General features: G+C 42.9%; 1 protein-coding gene across 2 annotated transcripts in view; it reads right to left on the bottom strand.

The window, feature by feature from the left end:
* The window catches only part of DYM (dymeclin), a 332,798-nt gene extending 322,076 nt beyond the window's left edge, over positions 1–10,722 (bottom strand). The window contains exon 1 of one of the 2 annotated variants that reach the window (XM_059140168.1): positions 10,442–10,722. The gene's annotated coding sequence lies outside the window, so the exon portion shown is untranslated. The remainder of the gene's footprint in view (positions 1–10,441) is intronic. The other variant, XM_059140169.1, reaches the window with a different exon arrangement.
* Between the last annotated feature and the right edge of the window lie 2,387 nt (positions 10,723–13,109).

Genomic DNA, 13,109 nt, shown 5'->3' with positions numbered 1-13,109 from the left:
GAACAAGAGGCAAGTCAGCCCACCTCATGGAGCCGCAGGAAAGCCAACAAGCTGGAGAAAAGCATCATAAAGACAGGAGCAAGGTGCAGAGCTAAATAAAGTAAGTGGGCCCCGCCAACCCCCTCCTCCCCCCGCAACAGAAACCACGTGTGTGCTCTCTGGAGAAATGTGACTAGAGACACTCTGGCCTCCAGAGCCCAGGATGGGAGGGTGATGAGGAGGATGAAAACAGGAGACTCAAGTTCAGGTGTGCTTGCTGCAGGCACATGGTGGGCTTCCCCGCCTCCAAAACAGGGGACTGGAGGCGTCTTCTTGAGAGAAGCTGAAGGGGCACCCAGGGAAAAGTTCACAATATTTGGGATCCCCCTCATTTCAAAAGCTGCCCTGCCACCCCCAGCAATGCCCACCACTCAAGAAAATCCACTCACACAAACCGCTTCAATCTTAAATACAAGTGAACAAGCAAAAATCACTGGACTTGTGAGGAAAGCCTACAGCACTAATCATAGAGACCAAAATATACCAAAGAAAGGAACTCTCAGATACTCCAAAGAGGCTTCTCAGAAAAAAAATTAAAAAATAAGACAGCCTCAGAGAGGTAAAGCAGTAACAATAATAAATGCAAACATTTATTTAGCACCTACTATTCCCCAGGCACTATTCAATCCTTTACACATGTTAACTCATCTATACCTGAGGTAGTATTGTCATCTTCTCATTGTGTAGATCATGGGTCAGCAAATCACAACCCAAGGGGCCAAATCCAGCCTGCTGTCCGAAGAATGATTTTTACATGTTTAAACAACTGTGGGGGGGGGGGGGATATGCTGTGACATGTGGAAATCACATAAAATTAAAAAGCCAGTGTCCATAATTAAAGTTTTACTGGAACACAGCTATGTTCAATTGTTCACGTACTGCCTGTAGCTGCTTTAATGATACAACAGCAGGGCTGAGTAGTTACTACAGAGACCAGATGTGATGTTCTCATGCCTTTATGCTGCTGATCACCACACTACAAATCTCTGCAGACAGAAGTCGGCATTTCAAGTGTCTTGCATGTTGCAACGCTTATTACCAGTGATATCTGTCATGCGGAAACAAGAAAAGAAGGAGACTTTGATGTCAAGCCTTTAGCAGAGCATAGATCATTTTTTTAAAAATCTGATGAAATGTCAAAGCATCGTGTCTGTTATGTAACAGCATCGTACTTGTACCAGAATACCATACAGGAAGACATGACCAGCTAAGCACTCATCACAACAGACTGACAGGCCTACCACGGAGCACGACCAGGAGAGCTAACAAATCTAAAACATGACATTTCATCACAGCAGAGTGTCTTCCCATCAACAAAGGATAAAACTGAGACTGCAACCAAAGTAAAGAAAGTTCCGAATGGCTCACGTGTTAACCAAACAAGAAAAGTCACAGACCAATCACGAGTTAAACTAAACCGTGTTTGATTACAGCAAAGAAATGTGTCCAGAAAAAGTAAACACCTTTCAGACCAGTTATTCAGTGAAAATAGCTGTTTAGAGAGCAGTCTGTATGCAACAATTACAGCTCAGAATATTTCGCCCCAGAATGGAGAAAAATACTAATTCAGTACAACCTGAAGTAGAATCTGCTAAGACGCGTAATAACTGATGGTGGTAAAAATGCATGTGAAGCTGGGCGCCTGGGCGGCTCAGTGGGTTAAAGCCTCTGCCTTCGGCTCAGATCATGATCTCAGAGTCCTGGGATCGAGTCCTGCATCAGGCTCTCTGCTTAGCAGGGAGCCTGCTTCCCTCCCGGCCTCTGCCTGCCTCTGTGCCTACTTGTGATCTCTTTCTGTCAAATAAATAAATAAAATCTTTAAAAAAAAGAGGCATGTGGATGGATAAATTAACAAACCTTGTGGAAATGCAAGGTGTCTAAAACCTACTCGTTATTCACTGTATAATCAATGAGCAGGTAGGTGGCAAAAAATACCTGAATCTACCACATTACTGAACCAGTTACAACAGTTAACTTCATTACTTTCATGAACTTTACCGCCATCAGTTCTATGAAAATTCCATCAGAAATAGAAGCTGGGGGCGCCTGGGTGGCTCAGTGGGTTAAGCCGCTGCCTTCGGCTCAGGTCATGATCTCAGGGTCCTGGGATCGAGTCCCGCATCGGGCTCTCTGCTCCGCAGGGAGCCTGCTTCCTCCTTTCTCTCTCTCTGCCTGCCTCTCTGCCTACTTGTGATCTCTCTCTGTCAAATAAATAAATAAAAATCTTTAAAAGAAATAGAAGCTGAATATCCCGATTCTGTCCTGGCTTAGCCAGGGTACAGTTTTTATGAAAATTTTTCAAGCTCAGAGATGAGAACGAAATTTTTCTGAAGAACCTCGCTCAGTCACTGTTACTGAACACTAAATGGCTTTGAAAATTCATTTTTGCTACAGATTTGCTCATATTTATCGGTGAATTCAACCTAAAATTAAAAGGCCAGTAATACTTCCACATAAAATTTGCACTGAGGTAGTCATTTCACAGGACAACTGACACCGAGTCGCAAGTGATGTTGGGCTGCCTTACACGCTCAGCATGCTATAAAAAATTAAAATGAGATGCGAGATCTCCAATGCCACACAAATATGTAATAAATGCATTTTCCAAAATCAAACTACATTTCCAGCATTTTTCAGACCTCAATACAAGTTCCACATTTCAAAAACCATTTAACTGTGCGACAAGAAGCTTCTACCTAACCCTCAACTGGAAGAGATGAGTGATCAATGTGATGATTTGCTAAAAGGTTATTATCAAAAAAAGAATCTAGCAGAATTCTATAGATACTTTCCAAGTAATAATATGCTCCGCTAAAACCCTATGTTCATGGACTGACATCAGTATTTGGAGGTACCATGTAAAAAGATACTGTCAAAGCAAAATACAAAAAAATCTCATTACAAACCAACATTAAATATGATCATTTGTGATCAATATTGACTACTGAGGTTTAAAGTTGTTACACCCTCAGGCGCCTGGGTGGCTCAGTGGGTTAAGCCTCCGCCTTCCGCTCAGGTCATGATCTCAGGGTCCTGGGATGGAGCCCACACTGGGTTTTCTGCTCAGCAGGGAGCCTGCTTCCCCCCCTCTCTCTGCCTGCCTCTCTGCCTACTTGTGATCTCTGTCAAATAAATAAATAAAATCTTTAAAGTTAGTATACCCTGTTAGACAAAATGTTATCCCCTTCTTCCAAAAAGAGATCATTCTTCTCAGTAGCAAAACTTATTACAAAATAAATTATTAACCATTATTCGTATTGTATTTTGAATTTCATCAGTAAAGAACTTGTGAAAAATTTTCCTCTCCCATTACATAAGTACCTGTATAACAGCCTTCATTTTGCCTTTTGGCCTACGAAGCCCAAAATATTTACAATCTGGCCCTTTACACAAATATCTGCCAACTCCTGGGCTAGACAAATAAACTGAGGCAAAGAAAGATTAAGTGACTTGCTCCAGACTACAGTTAGAAAGTGGCATACCAGGGTTCACACCTAGGCAGGCTGGGTGCAGAAACCACTAGGCCACATTGCTTCCATGAATCAAGAACAAGATGTCACAGAAAAGGAAATTTTCTTATTTATTTTTCTTCTTCTTTCAGGACAAGAAAGGATACCTGACAAGCCTTTAAAAAACTGGACAGAGAGAAGATAAGGTCAAAGAAACTTCTGTAATAAAGAACAAGAGACAAACATGGAAAATGTTAGTTACAGGAACTCCAAAAACAGAGGAGTGTTAAGTCAAGACACTGCCCAGCTGGGTGTGAATGCCCACCTCACACGCACACCAGAAAGCCAGGAGGCCTCTGGGACAGGAACCAAACAACTCCTCGCTCATGGCAACAGCAGCAGCCACAGCAACATCCTGCATCAGTTTCCTGGGCCCCAGTCCCCACAGGCCCTTCACAGTATTTGGTAAAAATCAGTACTATGTTCATGAAAAAATACGCAAATGGGGGTGGGGCGCAGGGAACCCAGGTAGATTACGGGGCTCAGCAGTGAGCAGTATTTATGTACTCCTAGCAAGGTAAACACTGAGCACTAAATTAGCCAAGAATTCTCATGTCTCTCTACTAGAAGGTCTGGAAGGGAGGGGAGGAAGAGGAAGAGCACCTCATCTACCATAACAAGGAGTCAACAGGTGTCAGCCACAATGGATAAATCGAAAAACAGCCACTGAGCCGTATGACGTATACACATGGTTAAGGGTGGCTGACTCTGGGAACTAGACTACAAAGGACAGGGAAGACAGGGTATGGCTCATTTTTTATAATATGCCTTCTGATATTATTTATCTTTTCTAAAACACAAGCATTACTTTAAGTAGAAAATTAACTCTTAAACAAATTAGAGAGAAAGTGCTTTACTATCCACTATCATGATCACTGATTCACATAAACAACTCAATGTGCAAATACCAAAGAGCAGTGCAGGGTTGAAAACACAAACTAGCATTACCCAAGCTCTATCCCATCATGCTTATGTAAACACAGGGGGTCTGTCATTATTGCCTGAGAGCCCACTGTGTAGCCAGCACGATGCTAAGTGCCAAGATTGCAAATATGAAGAATGGAATTTATTTACAGTTGAGTATAAGATACAGCTAAATCAACATGAAATTGTAATACAGCAACTATTCAAGACTCAGTGAAAGCTTCCCAGAGGTCAGACCACAAAAGCTAAGACCTGAAGGATAAGAAGGATTGGCCTACTTGGGTGTGGGGTTCAGAAAATTGTCCAAGCAAAGAGAACACTAGGTATAAAAGGCCTCAAGTGAAGACAAAAACAGGCAAGGGTCCATTTAAGGAAGAGAAAGAAGTTCAACAAGGCTGGAGTAGGGAGGGAATCAGAGTGGAAGCAAAAAAGGCCAGAGCGCAAGCTGATGCTTAATGCTTTACAACAGGAAGACTTCCTAATGGGCTTCTACTTTGCCCACTGGAACTGTAAGAGCACACCCAACCCTGAGGCTTGTAGATCAGAGAACTCTTCCACTATACACTGATGATTTCAAAATATTTAAGTCCAGTGCAGAATGTTCTTGAGGGTACCAGACCATTTATCTAATTGCATGCCATGCATCACCATCCGGACCCAGAAATCAAGGACCACACCCTAAGGATGACAGAGTAAGAAACCCAGTCCCCTGTGACACTGGAGCCACCACACCAGCCCTGGATTGTCAACCTGGACTTTTACATGAGAAACAAACATGTTTAAGCTATTATTCAATCAAGTGTCTGTTACCCCCGGCCAAACCTAATCTTAACTGAAGCAGGAGGCTTTAAAAGTGTTCCAAGGTGGGGTGCCTGGGTGGCTTAGTCGGTTAAGCATCTGACTCTTGGTTTCAGCTTAGGTCATGATTTCGGGGTCGTGAAATCGAGCCCTGAGTCAGGCTCGGCACTAAGTACAAAGTCGGCTTAAGATCCCCTCTCCTCCTCTGTCCCTCCCTCTGATCCCCTGCACGCTCGTTCTCTCACTCTCTAAAATAAATGAATAAATCTCTTTAAAAAAAAAAAAAAAGGTATTCTAAGGCGAAGGGTTACAAGAGATATTCTGAAAGAATTGTTAAGATTCAGTGACTGAACCAATCTAAAAAAGAAATTATCAGCCACATGACATACAAAATGTATACTGTTTAATTCTTCCAGTGTCTTTATTGAATTAACAGCCACTTTTAGTGTCTGCCTTTGTATTTTCTTATTTATTTTAGAGCAAGTGTGGTGTGTGCCCGCTGGGGGAGGGGCAGAGGCAGAGGGAAAGAATCCCAAGCAGACTCCACACTGAGCCTGGAGCCCAACGTGGGGCTCAATCTCACGACCCTGAAATCATGACCTGAGATAAAACCAAAAGCCGGATGCCTAACCAACTGAGCTACCCAGGCGCCCAGCATTGTCTGTAAGTTGAGATAGAAGTGACATGTAGCACTATTAGTGACATGTAGAAACTATTAGTTTCTGGTGTACAACATTACAGTTCCCTAGGTGTATATTGCAAAATCGTCACAATTAAGTCTAATTAATATCCATCACCATACATAATTACAATTTTTTCTGATGATGAAAACTTAAAAGATCTACTGTTAGCAACTTTCAAACATATAATAAGTATTAACTACAGTCGCCATGCTGCACATTACTCCCCCAACCCATGACTTAAAATTACACGTTTATACCTTTTGAGCACCTTTACCCATTTTGTCCACACACCCAGCCCCACCCCAACCCCACAACCCCGGCCTGGTGTCTGCATATTTAAAGAATATGATAAAAATTAGATAAGATCAAAAAGTACCAACCAAACTTCCTGAAAGGAATGAATAAAAAAAAAAAATTCTGTTAATAAGACCTATTTGTAAAGCTGTTCTCAACCCTACTAGCTTAGGCTATTTTGACTAGTGATAATAATAAGTAACAGATGGATAATTTACACACTGTTTACATGCAGTTTTTAAGTAGAAGTTCAGAGCATTAGCTCCACGAAGAACCTTCTAAGGGGAAACGAGTTGAGAGGCAGGAGCAGACAGCGAACAATTCGCCTTACACTTAATTAAGAAGTGGTACACTGAAACACACCACCATCACAGCCAGGACGTTCACACCAGGACACGGTCAAGGCCTTGTGAGCTAAGGTGGAATGCACAAACCCCTCAGGAAGTAGGATACCAGACTAGAGGACTTAACCTTAAGTCCTCTGTACCTCCCAGACTCAGTCTTCTCTCGGTCCTGGGAAAGAAAGAGCAGCAACAGCCATCAGACCCCTTACCTATTCAGGCTCACAGCCCTTTTCAACCAAGTCACAGAAAGAAAAGTTGAGAAGGAGCCTCAACTCGAAGTCTTTCTGGAGCTCATTCTTCCTGCATATTTTCTCACTTTAAGAGTCTTTCTGGGGGCGCTTGGGTGATTCAGTCAGTTAAGCATCCAACTCTTGATTTCGGCTCAGGTCATGATCTCAAGAGTCGTGAGAGTCAAATTCTGCACTGAGCGTGGCGCCTGCTTGAGGTTTTCTCTCTGTCTCTCTCTCTCCCACTGTCCCTCCCGGCAACTCCCTCTCTCCAAAAACAAAAAAGTCTTCCTATTGGATTGGGGGTGCCTCGACCACCCCCGGGAAAGAGACTTCTCAATGGGAGCACAGGAGCCATCACTGCCCCAGACTGTCCTATGACTTCAAGAAGCTGCTGAGCATTACATACGCTCTGATTACAAGTATACAGTACTTAAAAAACATAAATACAAGGAGACCAAATCTAAATATACAGAAAGACTTTACACATTGCTTTAATGCTTAAATCACTTTTAAAGGTTTCATTTTACCAAAACCTATACTGCAAGCACACAGGAACTTCTTATGTTGGTCAAAGTCACTGAAAAGGAAAACGAAGTGGTCCTCTCTATTGCTAACCATTCCCATTACCTAAAGTGAAAGACAACACACTGAATTTGTAGCAATAAAGGAAGCCAACTCAAGGAATCAAGGCTCAGCAAAATGTCCCGTAACACACTATGGTAGGCAGAACAATAGCCCCCAAAGATGTCCATATCCTCATCGGTGGAACCCATGATTGTTAGCTTACCTGGCAGAGGGGATTTTGCAGCTATAATTAAGTTAAGAACCTCAGGATGGGGGAAATTCTCCTAAATTATCCAGGTGGGCCTGATCTAATCACACGGGTCCTTAACCTTTCCCAGCTGTGATCAGAGACCTACTACAGAATGGGCAAAGAGATGCAATATTGCTGGCTTTGAAGAGGAAGCCCAAGGGAGGCGAGCCAAGGAATACCGGTAGCTGGAAGAAACAAGAATACAGATTCTCCCCTACAAACCTCTAGAAAAGAACACAGCGTTGCAGACACACTGATTTTAGCCAAGTAAGACCCATTTTGGACTTCAAAATACAGAACTTAAAAATAATGTGTGTTGTTTTCAGACACTAAATTTGTGGTAACATATTACAATAAGCATAGAAAACTAATATATGCATGGGGCCTGGGTGGCTCAGTCAGTCAAGTGTCATAACTTCAGGGTCCTGGAATCAAGCCCCACTTAGGGCTCTGTGCTCAGCGCCAAGTCTATTTGTCCCTTTCGCTCTCCCTCTGTCCTTCCTCCCCCTACCTCATGCCCTCTCTAAAATAAAATCTTAAAAAAAAAAAAGAAAACTAATACACAGTAAACTTGTAACAATATGTGAAAGTATCTAAAAAGTGTAATCAAATTGCCCAAATATTTAGAGCAATGAGACATACGTTATTAGTGCATGTATATTTCACTTTTTAAAATTTGCACAGGTATTTCACTTCTATTTTTCTCCTGCTCTCCTGCTGCTCCTGCTCTCATGAAAACTCCATCACTTAAAATGCCAGCCAAAGTGACAATTCTTTGAACTTTCTGTAGAAGGATGAACCATATCAACCAAGAAAATAAGAGGATAACAGGAAAAAAAAATCAGGAAACAATTATACCATGTTTTTTAGAGAGTCAAACATCAAAGTGTTTGCACTATGTAATTTCCTTGTACCAAATGGATGTTACATTTTAAAAAATAAGTCCTTCTAGGGACGTGTGGGTGGCTAGTGGGTTGAGCCTCTGCCTTCAACTGGGTCATGATCTCAGGGTCCTGCGATCAAGCCCCGCATCAGGCTCTCTGCTCGGCAGGGAGCCTTCTTCCCCCCACTCCTGCTTCCCTCTCTGCCAATTTGTGATCTCTGTCAAATAAATAAATAAAATATTTTTAAAAATAAATAAAAAATAAGTCCTTCTAAATATTGATATTATGAGCTTACTATTAATTTTTCTAGATGTGATAATGGTAATGTGGACATATTAAGAAGAGAGTGACTCAACCTTCTACAGATATACACTCAAATATTTACAAATGAAATGATATGCCTATGGTCTGCTTTAAAATAGCTGGGAGTGGGGATAGGAATGGATAAGGAAGATGAAAGTAAATGAGCCTGAGTTACTAATCATCGAAGCTGGGTAATGGGTACATGGGCGATATTAAATTATTTCAATGTTTAAGCTTTTCTGTATTTAAAAGTTACATAAACAAAGTCCCTGGACTCTCTCATAATACAGACTCAATATATTTAACAGTTGAATCTCCTTCTCGTGACATTGCCCCCCTCAACTCTCTGCCACTCAAGCCACCTGCAATTTATAGTTCAATCGATTATTTTTTAAAATCAATTATTCTTAAGTCCCCAACTCATTTTACCCTATTAACCTTAAAAGTTTCGCCAAATCACTTAACCTCTAAGAGCCTGTTCTTCATCTACAGAATGGCAATATTTATACTTGGTCACTCTGAGATGCCAAGAGATAATCTAAGATAAAAATTACAAAAAAGAATGATCATTCTAGAAATCTATATTCACAAATTTCATGCTCAGGAACAACCATTCCCCTACTCCTATAGATCTCTTCCCTCCACCTCCAGTTTCGTTCTGGCGCCCTCCACCATCAGACCAAAGGCCTGGGATCCTCTCTGAGATAACACTCCCCTCCACGGAGTCCATCCCCCATGTTTTCACAGCAGCTTCTCTCTACGCGCCTCTCCCTCCAACCTCCCGTCTCCCCTTCAGGGGTCCCACTCCATGTACACCCCTATACGGTTTATTCTGTGTACCCCATTGCCGGCCCTATCACAATCACCCCAACATTCCTCTACCCCCGTTCAGTACTTCCTGCTATCAGCTTGATCGCCCACTACTACCACCAGCTCTCAAACATCTGGGCTAACTTCCCACCCTTTCGGTTAAAACACAACTGCCAGGTGTCAGGAAGTGGGAATGGGGGGAAATAAAGAGAGACTGTTAATGAATACGAGTTTCTTTTTGCGCGATAAAAATGCTGTGGAATTAAGACAGTTGCACAACCCTGAGAATATGCTAAAAACTACGGAGTTATACTTTAATTGTACTTTTAAAGGGTGAGTTTTACGGTCTGTGAACTACTTCTCCAGAACAATGTATACCTCAAGAAGGAACGAAAAGGAAAGAAAGATCAACACTGCTGCTCACCCTGCCCATTACACGCCCATTTGTCAGATCCACATCGCCCCATCTCCCGAAGCCTCTATCTACCTGCTCTTCAGTATCCCCCCAACTCTTAACACTAGACTCGGACAGAGGTCCCTCTCATTCTTGACTAACACACTCCCTCACCCTTTAAGTGCCCACTGTGCCCTGAAAGGGGGCGGGGGGAAGATGCGGGCGGCTCTCGGGGCCCAGGCACAACCCCTCCACGGTGGCCCAGTCCCCCACTGGCAGGAAAGGACCCTCTCCCCCGTGCCAGCGGAGCTGTCCCGACGACGGGATGCGTCCGCGATCCCGCTCGGACAAGGGGCTGGGAGGGCCCCCGCCAGGCTTCTAGGGCCGCTCCGCTGGGGGCGGCGCCACAGCCCACCTGTCTCAGCCGCAGGGCAGATCCGCTTCTAGCTCCACCGACACACGAGTTGGTGGCCAGGGGGGATCGGAAGAAGCCGCCGTCGCCGCCGCAGCCAGGGTGGTGCACGCCGGCTCAGGCCTTCATGATTCCACGTCTCTGCGGCTCCGGCTTCAGCTCCGGCTCGACTCCGGCTCGGCTCCCGCCCCGGCCGCGTCCGTGCGGAGGCCTGGAGGCGGGGAGAGAAGAGGGAAGCGGCGGAGAACGCCGCTGGGGACCGAACGGCCGGGCGCGCTCCGGCGGACGATCACGTGGCGCGCGGCGCGCAGACTTCTGGGAAATGTAGTCCTTCAGACGTTGGGCGTTCCTCCACCCTCTTAGCGCATCCAGGGCAACGGCAAAGCCACGTGGCAAATTCGAGAAGCGGCTAATCCCTCTTACAGATCGCTGAATCGCAAGCACCACACTAGTGGTGTGACTTAGCTTTGTTAAGGCCCCTGTTTTTTCCAACTCGGATAACCATCCCAAAGTCAGCAGTTCCGTGTCGGGCTCTGAAGAGTTGGAAAAAGGAAAATCATTTATCTTGGGGGTATTATTATTTTTTTTTTTAAGATTTTATTTATTTGACAGAGAGAGAGATCACAAATAGGCAGAGAGACAGACAGAGAGAGAGATGAGGAGAAGCAGGCTCCCTGCTGAGCAGAGAGCCCCATGTGGGACTCGATCCCAGGCCCCTGGGACCATGACCTGAGCCGAAGGCAGAGGCCCAACCCACTGAGCCACCCAGGTGCCCCGGGTATTATTATTTTTTATCTCTATCTTTATTCTTTGCAAACCCTTGTGTCCAGAGCTGACTTCCAGAAAATAATTTTTAATGAAGGCAGGTAGTAGATCTATAACTAACTGCACCATTTACAGAAAGGGCAGGTCTCATAGGAAAGAGTATCAATACAGTGCAGTTCCCAAAAAATGAAATTCGAAGTGAAATGAGACTGTTACCAGACTGACAAACGTCCTTGAGTTTTTCCCATCAGCTTCCTCTTCTTAAATAAATGTAAGATGATGATAATTCTTCTCATATAGGACTATAGCCGAATCAGTAACAATAATTAACAAGTCCCATTATGTTGTTTTCTATGTGCGGTACATTGTTGTTTCTCCAAATAACACCGAGATAGATATCACTATTACTTCTGTTTTACAGTGTGTCAAATGCACTCTGAGAAGTACCATACAGATCTTCTATGTACTTTTCTGTCATCTGTTGCCAATAAATTCCCCGAGTTTACAGATTATTTCAGGAAAACACACTAAAACACAAAGTACCTGAGAGCCTAGCTAAGAAGAGGTGGGCACTACTATGTAGCCATTGTAAAGGATACTAAGGATACACGCTCATGATATACGCACAGGAAACAATATGTATAGTATCCAATTTTCATAAATGAATTATGTTTATGTTTACTGTATATGTATATACACACACAGTGGGGGGGAAGGCTAAAAGAATATTAACAATTATAAACTTTGAGGAATGAGATCTCGTGTAATTAAATTCCGTTTTTCCCTGTTTCCTATTTTTCCTGCAATGAATATGTGTTACATCTATAGTTTTATAATTTTTATTTTTAAATTTTAGCAAAAAGAGAGGCCCCCAAACCAAACTCAAAGTACTTAATATTTTTGCCTGTACCAAGAATTACACCCTCTAGCTACCCCAAAATGATCTAGAAATAAATGTGAACCTCTCTTCAGAACTAGCTTTATAGACCAAGAAGCAACTTATCCTACTTTGAGGCAAACTTGTTATTAAAATTTAATATCCCCTCTTTTTAATATTTTTTGGATAGCTTGAAATAAAAAGGGTCTTACCAGTGTTCCTTGGTAAATGTTATAATACTGCTAGGCAATCATCATAAATCAGAGTGTTAAATTAGGAATGGTTTTCCCAATGTATGAACCATGAGTTGGGTAGCAATCTTTCACAAACCTTTTATTGTACATGTAATGTGCTAAGTATTATCTTTTGTCACCATCTCTCAACACTGCCAGAACCACTGTCATTGATAACTTTGACCAACTTGATTACATCAGTGTCAGGTTAGTGCAGAAACACTAGCAGGAAAGACATGAAACCCTACTAAATGCAACTGGGTGTCCTGGTTGGATCCTAGAATCCAAAAAAGGCAATAGTGGGAAAACTTATGAAATCCAAATGAAGTCTGGAGTTTAGTTAAGGGTGTTGTACCAATGTTAATTTCCTAATTTTGACAAATGTGTTACTGTTATTATGCAAGATACTAACATTAAAAGAAACTGGGTGAAGGATATATAGGAACTCTGTGCTTTGCAACTCTTGTGTGAATCTAAAATTATTGCATGTGGTAAGCAGAATAATGGTCTCCCTGAAGACATCCACATCTTAATCCCCAAAACCTATGAGTTTGTTTGGTTACATAGCAAAGGGTTAAGATAACAGTAGTTTACTAATCAGATGACTTTCAAATAGGGAGACTATCTAGCGTTATCAGGGTGGGCCTAATGTAATCACAAAAGTGAAAAGTAAGAGGAAGTCAAGAGAGTCCTATATATGGCTCTGCAGATGTACAAGTCTCTGCCCTCAACAAGGAGTCTGCTTGAGATTCTCTCTCTCCCTCTGTCCCTCCCCCATTCCTGCTCATGCACTCTC

The sequence above is a fragment of the Mustela lutreola genome, chromosome 11 (assembly GCF_030435805.1).
Source record: "Mustela lutreola isolate mMusLut2 chromosome 11, mMusLut2.pri, whole genome shotgun sequence".
NCBI lineage: Eukaryota > Metazoa > Chordata > Mammalia > Carnivora > Mustelidae > Mustela > Mustela lutreola.
Note: the sequence above shows the minus strand (reverse complement) of the source record. Positions and strands in the feature narration are given on the sequence as shown.